The sequence below is a fragment of the Netta rufina genome (genome assembly GCF_964035555.1).
Source record: "Netta rufina genome assembly, chromosome: 2".
NCBI classification, from domain to species: Eukaryota; Metazoa; Chordata; class Aves; order Anseriformes; family Anatidae; genus Netta; species Netta rufina.
Window position 1 is genome coordinate 43,465,553 of NC_140124.1, and position 7,869 is coordinate 43,473,421.

Sequence of the window (7,869 nt, forward strand, 5' to 3'; positions counted from 1 at the left end):
AGTTGGAAAAAAAAATAGTTGTTTTTTTTTCCATTGAAAAAAAAAAAAAAGCAAATGTTATTCTTTTGTATATGTTCCTTTACTATTTTCTAATTGTATGAAGATTGGGATCAGTATTTCCTACTGATAATGGCAATTGGTTTAAAGCTTTCTGTGTCTGGATAAGGAATGGCAGGCTTTGCTTGGAAACAGTCAAGCCAAAGCAGGCCTCTGCAAACAGTCTAAAAGCTCTGACTGGTGTATCCCACACAACTCAGATTGTTATGTCCTGTGGAACAAGGTAGATAAGGCTGCAATTTGCTAGGTCCAGCTTTTTTGCCACCTAACCTTAGCCGTAAAAGTGGCCTAGAAGAAAGCTGGAGAGGGACTCAATCAAGGAGTGTAGCCATGGAACCAGGAACAAGGGCTTTGAAGAAATGGAGGGGAGATTTAGATCAGATGTGACGTGAGGAAGAAATTCTTCACTCAGAGCACAAAGCGCACATGGGAATTAGGCCTGAAGACGCACCTTGCTTCTCTTCTTTTCCATAAAGAATAGACTGAAATTACCTAAAAAACAGTATTTAAAATAAACCCAGGGGACAGGATGGGAAGTGCAGGGCAGTCCCTGTGGCTGAGGGGCAGCCTTTCTCTCTGGCAAGCCAAATGACCCGGGGGAGCCAGGTTTAGGTAGGATATTAGGAAGAACTTTACCAAAAGGGTTGTTGGGCATTGGAACAGGCTGCCCAGGGAAGTGGTTAAGTCACCATCCCTGGAGATCTTTAAAAAATGTTTAGATGTAGAGCTCAGTGATGTGGGTTAGTGGAGGACTGGTTGGTGTTAGGTCAGAGGTTGGACTCGGTGATCTTGGACGTCTCTTCCAACCTAGGTGATTCTGTGATTGCATCTTGTATTCCCATCACTTATGGCTGCACAACCCTATCCAAGGCAAACAATTTGCACAAGCAGTAGGGATGAATACTTCAGACTCCAGAACATTTTTTAAGTCTGAAAACCACATTGATACACAGAAGCATTATGAACTATGAAGTTTGTGGTGTTTGTTTTTTTTTTTTTTACACAAAATTAAAGAAAAGCAAAACCAGTGATGAAATTGTTGACATCACCATGATTCATCCTTATTTTTCTAAAAAATTACAGAGAGATTTTTTCCTGTTGCTTCTCCCACACCCAGGAAACCAACTGAGGCATCACTCAGGAATTCAGAACTCAGAACTCTTTTGAAAAAGCTTCTGGTGAAAAGGAACCTAAGATAGCTGCTAAAACCAATTAAGTTATCAATAAACTGCAGATTCTTGGTTTTGCTATGAAGAACATGCACATCTTACTTAAACACAAAGGGAAGAGACTCAAAGTAGGTTCGGGGTGGGAGATTAATTTAAATCATTTAGTCATTTTTAAAAATTACAATGAAAATTGGCATTAGCTGGCCATCAGAACTTCATTTAGTGCCACTTTTTGTTTACAAGTGTTCAGTCTAATGCCTCCTTTGTCTCCATCTTGGCCTTTTGCTCAGTCAGTTTGCATATAAACTCTGTAGAGCAACAGAGTTCCCATGTGTTTGAGCTTCAGCTGCACGGGGCAGGTTTTGTGGTCAGGAAACAAAAACACCCTCTAGTGTCAAAAAAGCTTCCTCCTTCACAGCATAATAAATTAATCTCCAGTGAAAGTCATTCTTTACTGATTAATATTGTTTTCCTGTTGCAAAGTTGCATTCGGGAGTCTATTCTGCTTTACTGAGCTTGACTGTACCACTGCGGGCTAACTGAGCTTTGCTAGCAGGCGCTAAAGTTTAATAGAAAAATATTTCTGTGCTTGCAAATCAGGATACCGCTGGGCATGGATTATTTTTTCTTTGGAACAAATGATGTTAAGCACCCTGAAAAGCTATAGTTTATATACCCAGGCCCTATCACACAGGCACTAGAGCTGGCTAGCTGCCAGTTTTGAAAGCTGTTTCAGCACCTCCTGGTCCTTCACAATTTCTGGCAAGTGTATGGTTTCCATCTAAACAAAAACATTGCAATTAGTCAGAGTTACTACAGATGCTAAATTTGTCCTAGGTGTTGATATTCAGGGAGTTCATATGCATAGACTCTGCCATGGAATAACAAAACTGCAAGTTGCAACACCCTCGTGGGAGTCTTCATCCTCTGCAGCTAAGATAAATACGGCCCTACGCCCTTGAGTTAAAAACTAGCTGAGGCAGATCAGCTCCACATGGGACATTCCTTGCCGGTTTGGTATGCTGATAACAGGGTTTGGATGCTGCTGGCCCTGCTAGACTGTAAACAGAGGTCACCGAGATTGTCACACTGTGGCTTTGCACACGTGTGGATTGCACAACTTGCATTGTTTTCTGGTGCACGGCAGTGGAACAGCACAAATGGAAGCAGCAAGGCAAAAGCAGCCCACTGCTGGTGAGAAATAAGATTGCATCTCACTAGAGGTGACCAGAGGCATGCAACTAGCGTGCTGTGCTAGACCTCCCCTCCATCCTGAGGCACTATGCGTGGAAAAACCTAGCAAGCAGCGTTTATAGAAAACATCTCACTAGAAACTCCAGCTGCAACACTCTACAGCTTAGATAATGATCTGATGTCCAAAAACATGCGTTATTAAACCTTTATAGAATCACTCATTAGCACCTGTCTAGAAAAAGGCCGAACACAGGAAAGATGTCATAATTACTGCTGCTTTATCAAATCACTCCTGAAGTCGCTGCTGGAGATCAGCATGGCTCCATGCTTCCTGCTCAACAGATTTCCCAGCAGCTACGTGACTTTGATCATTCAGCTTTCTGTCGACGTTTTTGAAAGCCACTATGGCTTAGTCTGCTGGTTTTCAGTTTCTTCAGGCTGCTAGTAGAGGTCAATCCTCTTCTCCTCCGAGCTCTTGCTCTCCTTAGCGCAGGAAAGTATCTCCTACATGAATGTGGTGTGAGATCCTTGGCAAGCTGAGCTGGATAGGCTGTCTCTGACATATCTTAATTAGTTCTGCTGCTATTCTTAGGGATATGGTTTAGTGGAGGGCTGTTAGCGTTAGGTTGGAGGTTGGACTCGATGACCTTGAGGTCTCTTCCAACCTAGAAATTCTGTGATTCTGTGATTCTGTGATTATTACTATGGTTCAGATTGACCTCAAGGGAGCTACCTTTGACTAACTTTTGTTATAGTCCATAGATATCACAGGCACACTTCCCTGCCTTATTGGTAGCATCTTTATTAAGGACAGCAGGACTAAGACTCAATGGTGCTGGAACTGGTACTCAGGTTTCTCAACCCTTGCCAGAAGAAATGATACGATAGTACAGTAGCTCCATCGGTGCCTCTCTTCTGCCCAACCCTACCCACATAGGAATCTTCCCCTCAAAGCGTTCTAAGCTGCATTGTCACCCCACACCTCACTGTATCATCTGAAACGGCCCCACACAACCATCTGCTCTGCAGTCTTACGGTCATAAGCTGAGGTACAAGCAGCCCCTCCTGTAGCATATGTGGTGGCCACTTACAAAGCAGATGAGCGCAGGGCAATATCCGTGCTCAAAGCACAAAGTCAGCACGAGGAGAATGAGGGTCTCTTCAATACAGATAGAAGGATGAAGACAGAAGGCAGAAGACAGAATAGTGTATTTTTAATATATAACATTATAAATATAGCTTTTATTTATCCTACCTGAATTATTTTTAATACATCTCACATAACAACACAATTTGCCTCAGTTCTAGGACAAGGGAATAAGAACATGCTTTCTCTTTGAATCTTTACTGGTTTCACAATCTGGAATATGCCCTTTGTACATACCTTCCTTATATGAGTGACTCATGCATTAATTGTTACTTCTTATGGCCTTAGTCCCTGATCCTGCATAACTTTACTCAAATAAATTGGCTCTGCAAGTGCCAAAATGAGTGAAGTCAGACAGAAACACAAGTAAATTGCCTTTCTGTGTAGCTGATCTTTGGGCTGTTGTTAGGTTTATTTCTGCTCTCAGCTATGCAGGATCAGCACAGATGCATCCTTGTAGCTAGAAATAAATAAATAATAGTAATGTCTTTGCTTTGCCAAAAGTTAATTTTCAATAAACCTTTCTGATTACAGCTTTTACAGCTAGTGTAGAAAAACACTTCTACCTTCAGCTGTCAGGTAACAAATAGCAGGGACCTCAGGCAGGTTACAGGTTGGTCAAGGCAATGACCTAGGAGCTCACTGAGGGCCCTGACAGCAGTTTAGGCATAATATTATGCAAACCCTTTTTAGCTATGCATTTCCATTTAAACAATTGAAAATAGAGTACCCTTCTCTTGTATTTCATCCTCTGCTCGCTACATCAAATGCTCACAAACCCATACCACGCCGAGACTTTCACTTTCTTGAAATGAACCAATAGTTACTTTCTGATTTTACCACTTTGCATTGACTGTTTCACAGTGAATTTATGTTGTTTATTGTTTCACAATGTTTGCATTGTGAAAACGACAAATGATTTCATCACATTTGAATGAAACAAAAAATCAATTATAGAACTGCATACAGTACTTCAAGGTCTAGGTCAATTAAAAACTATTAAGCAGTAACAAACTGACTTTCGGACACACCTGATGAGAGCACCAGCTAAGCATATCCTTGATCCAGCAGGAATTGTGGGGCATAATTATTTCTAAAAATCAGTCACCGTATCTTGCTACAGTAACTTGATGTGGATGTTTCCTTGAAAGTGTATAAGACTGAATTTCTGATATACAGGTAGAGATGAAGAAATACATGCCTATATCAGTACTATGTTAATAGAGCCACCTTTACTGTCCCAATCTTTATTTTGGAAATTCTGTACTTCACATCTAGTTTTCCTAAAAATTTCTAGGAAAAGCACTCGGGCCGCTTTTCCAGAACCTTTTCAAACTGTAAGTACAGCTATGAACCGATGAAAATTCATTCTAGGTGTTGTAAAAGTCACTGGAAAACAGCAGAGAGACTGTAAGTGATCTATTCTGATTCCAGATGATTGGATAAAGCATCAGCTGAATTATGGACAAACCAGCCCACCCAGGATAAAGCAGAATTTTCCTAACTGCAGCACTCCCTGGGATAATGGTGCATACACGGAAAAAAAAAAAAAAAAATGTATTCTTTTTGTTCCAAGCTGAGAACAGTTATGTAACATGGACACTAGCCAGGACAGTTTATCTAAAGATCCAGATTTTAATTTCAGTGTGCGTTTGGTTTTGCTTTTTTGCTGTAATCCCTTTGCAGTCAACAGAATGCAGGAGAAAGTTGACACATGGTCCAAACCTTTCTGGACTGATAACTTTGCAAAAATGTTATGTAGAATTCCATGGAAAATAGGGATGAACAGTAAATAAATTCAGTTCACTTCTAATCTTCAATTGCAGTCTGTATGTCCTTGATAAGAACGCTGTGTAGCTATAGGAGTACAGTTCTGTGGGCTGGGGCTGCACAGTCATGGGCTTTATAGTTTTGCAAGAGACCCAGTCATGATATTGTGTGGAGGCAGAGCAGCTATGAAAGCAAGAGTTATCTGCAAAGCACGACTCAGTGATGAGAGTGGGACAAAGCTACAAGAAGCACTAGAAGGAGATACTAGTTAGTGTCTAGCATGAAGGTCATATCAGAGACACTGATCTATGCTTTGCCAGTTGATCTCTTTAAACAGCCCTACATTCTTCCACTATCACCATTCTCCTAGCTTCCAAAGATAAAGGGCTTTGTTATTGTTTGCTTTGTAGAGGAAAGGTTAGAAAGAAAGCATTCCCTGCATGCCTTCAGAATGGTTTAGTGAGTAAGGTGAGATGAAGGCTGATCCAACTGTAAGAATGGAAGATGGAAGAGGAAGTAACTTGATGCCATCTGCACTTCAAAAAGAAAGAGAAAAAAATATATGTGAAAAAAAAAAAAAAAAAGCTTGTTTTTTGTTTGTTTGTTTGTTTTGTTTTCTTTTTTAGGAATATCTTTTAATACCGTTTATTTATAGGACAGAGTGATGACAACCCATTCTATTCTAAGAATAGTCCACTGCCTAGGGACTGCAAGGAAGGAACACTAATCCAGCAAACACCTGCATTTCCCCAAATCAGTGTGGTGTATTGCCCTGAGCCCACATAATTCTGTCTCATATATAGATGCCATATTCCAGAATACAAATCTAATAGCAGTAAATTGCTTAGTGAGACATTTACTTCCTACACTGTGGGCTAAGACATTTGTTCCACAAATGCTTAAGCTGGAAAAAGCAGAGAAAATTCTCCAGTTTGAGACCTTGTGTATGTATTTTTCACGAGGAAAATTAAAATGGCTTTTAGCCCTCAAAAACCCTTCCTTTCCTCATTAACTTTTATCCTTAAAAATGCAGAATAGTCAACCAAAGCAGAGTAGTGCTGGGAAGTCTGAGGTGAGAAGAGGCATAAATGAGAAATACTTGAATTAGGATAAAGGAGAGCTGACAAAATAAGTACAGATAAGAGGTGAGAAAACACCTCTTATGTGAAGTAAAGGATGAGAGGGAATTGATGGTGGAGTTGATGAAGTAAAGGAAACCTAAGTTGGGAGGAAAGGAAAATGTTTGTGCCTCTTTTCCTGGCTTTAATGTGCATTTCTTTTTGAGAGCAATTTTAAGCTACCCTGAAGTCAATGGGAATAATAAAAAAAAAAGGCTAAATCTATTTCCATCAAAGAAGTCAGAGACTGTGGGACATGCAAAGCACTTTCTTAATTCTACTATGCAGTTACTTCTATGTTGAAACCAGTCAGGAACCTCATACTCGTATCCCTCTTAAAGAATTGTTAGAAACTGAGATGTCCTATGAAAATATGAGTTGTCATATCTCAGCCTTCTTCCCTTTGAGGTCATGTCCTAGGACAGGCTGACCTGTGCTACCTAATGCATATCCAGAGTTAAGCTAATGAGTATATACTACTGAGCAAGTCACAGTTTTGTTAGTCCCACACTTACAAAATAGCCTGTATGCAAAAGAAATCCCTACAAAATCAGCAGGAGAATTTAGATTAACTCAAGGTGTGTTTCAAGACCTTAATACATTCCAGTCCAATAATTACCTAATTAAATATAAATCAGAATTTTATCTTTTATACAGAACACTGAAAATAAAATTAAATGAAACTGTTAGTTACTACTTTTAGATGTATAATAAGAAAACTTTTGTACAATAACCTATTTGATGATACAGCATATTAAATGGAAATTTTTCTGACTAGGTAATCAGGAATGTTTTCAGAAATTTGCAAATAAAGCTAAATATTTTAAACTATTGTAGCATCCCTGTATTTTCCTGTTGCCAGATGTTTCTGCTTTGTGCAGGACTCTTTGCAGTTGTAGATTAGCACTGACATATCTTATTATCTCTGGGTACTGAGTTTTGAAAGGAGCTTGTCAGGTTTTGATAAACGCGTGGATGTCAGACAAATAGAGAACTTCCTAGAAAAGAGGAACAAACATCCTAGCAATATCTAGAACAGTTAAAACAGATTAATAGATTAAACTACAAGTGCAGTTGACTCTGCATATATGTAGTCTAGAACATGCAACCAGGGAATCTCAGACAACAATAATATTGCCCCATTATTGTTATTTTTGTTCTTCTCAATGGATGCTTAACTCATGCTATGTTTTTTATCACCATGTTTAAAGTCAACTAAAGCAATGAAGAAAAGAATGGATCTATCTCCATAGACATTGGACCAAGACGCCACTTAAATAGAGGAAAACTGCTAGGTCAAGAACCTAGCAGTGATCTCATTGTTTATTGCTTTCTCCCCTGTCCAAAATACGTCTTTGCTTTCTATGTCAATCTTCCCTTTTTTCTCCTGTAATGGGATGATAGGTTAAAATAC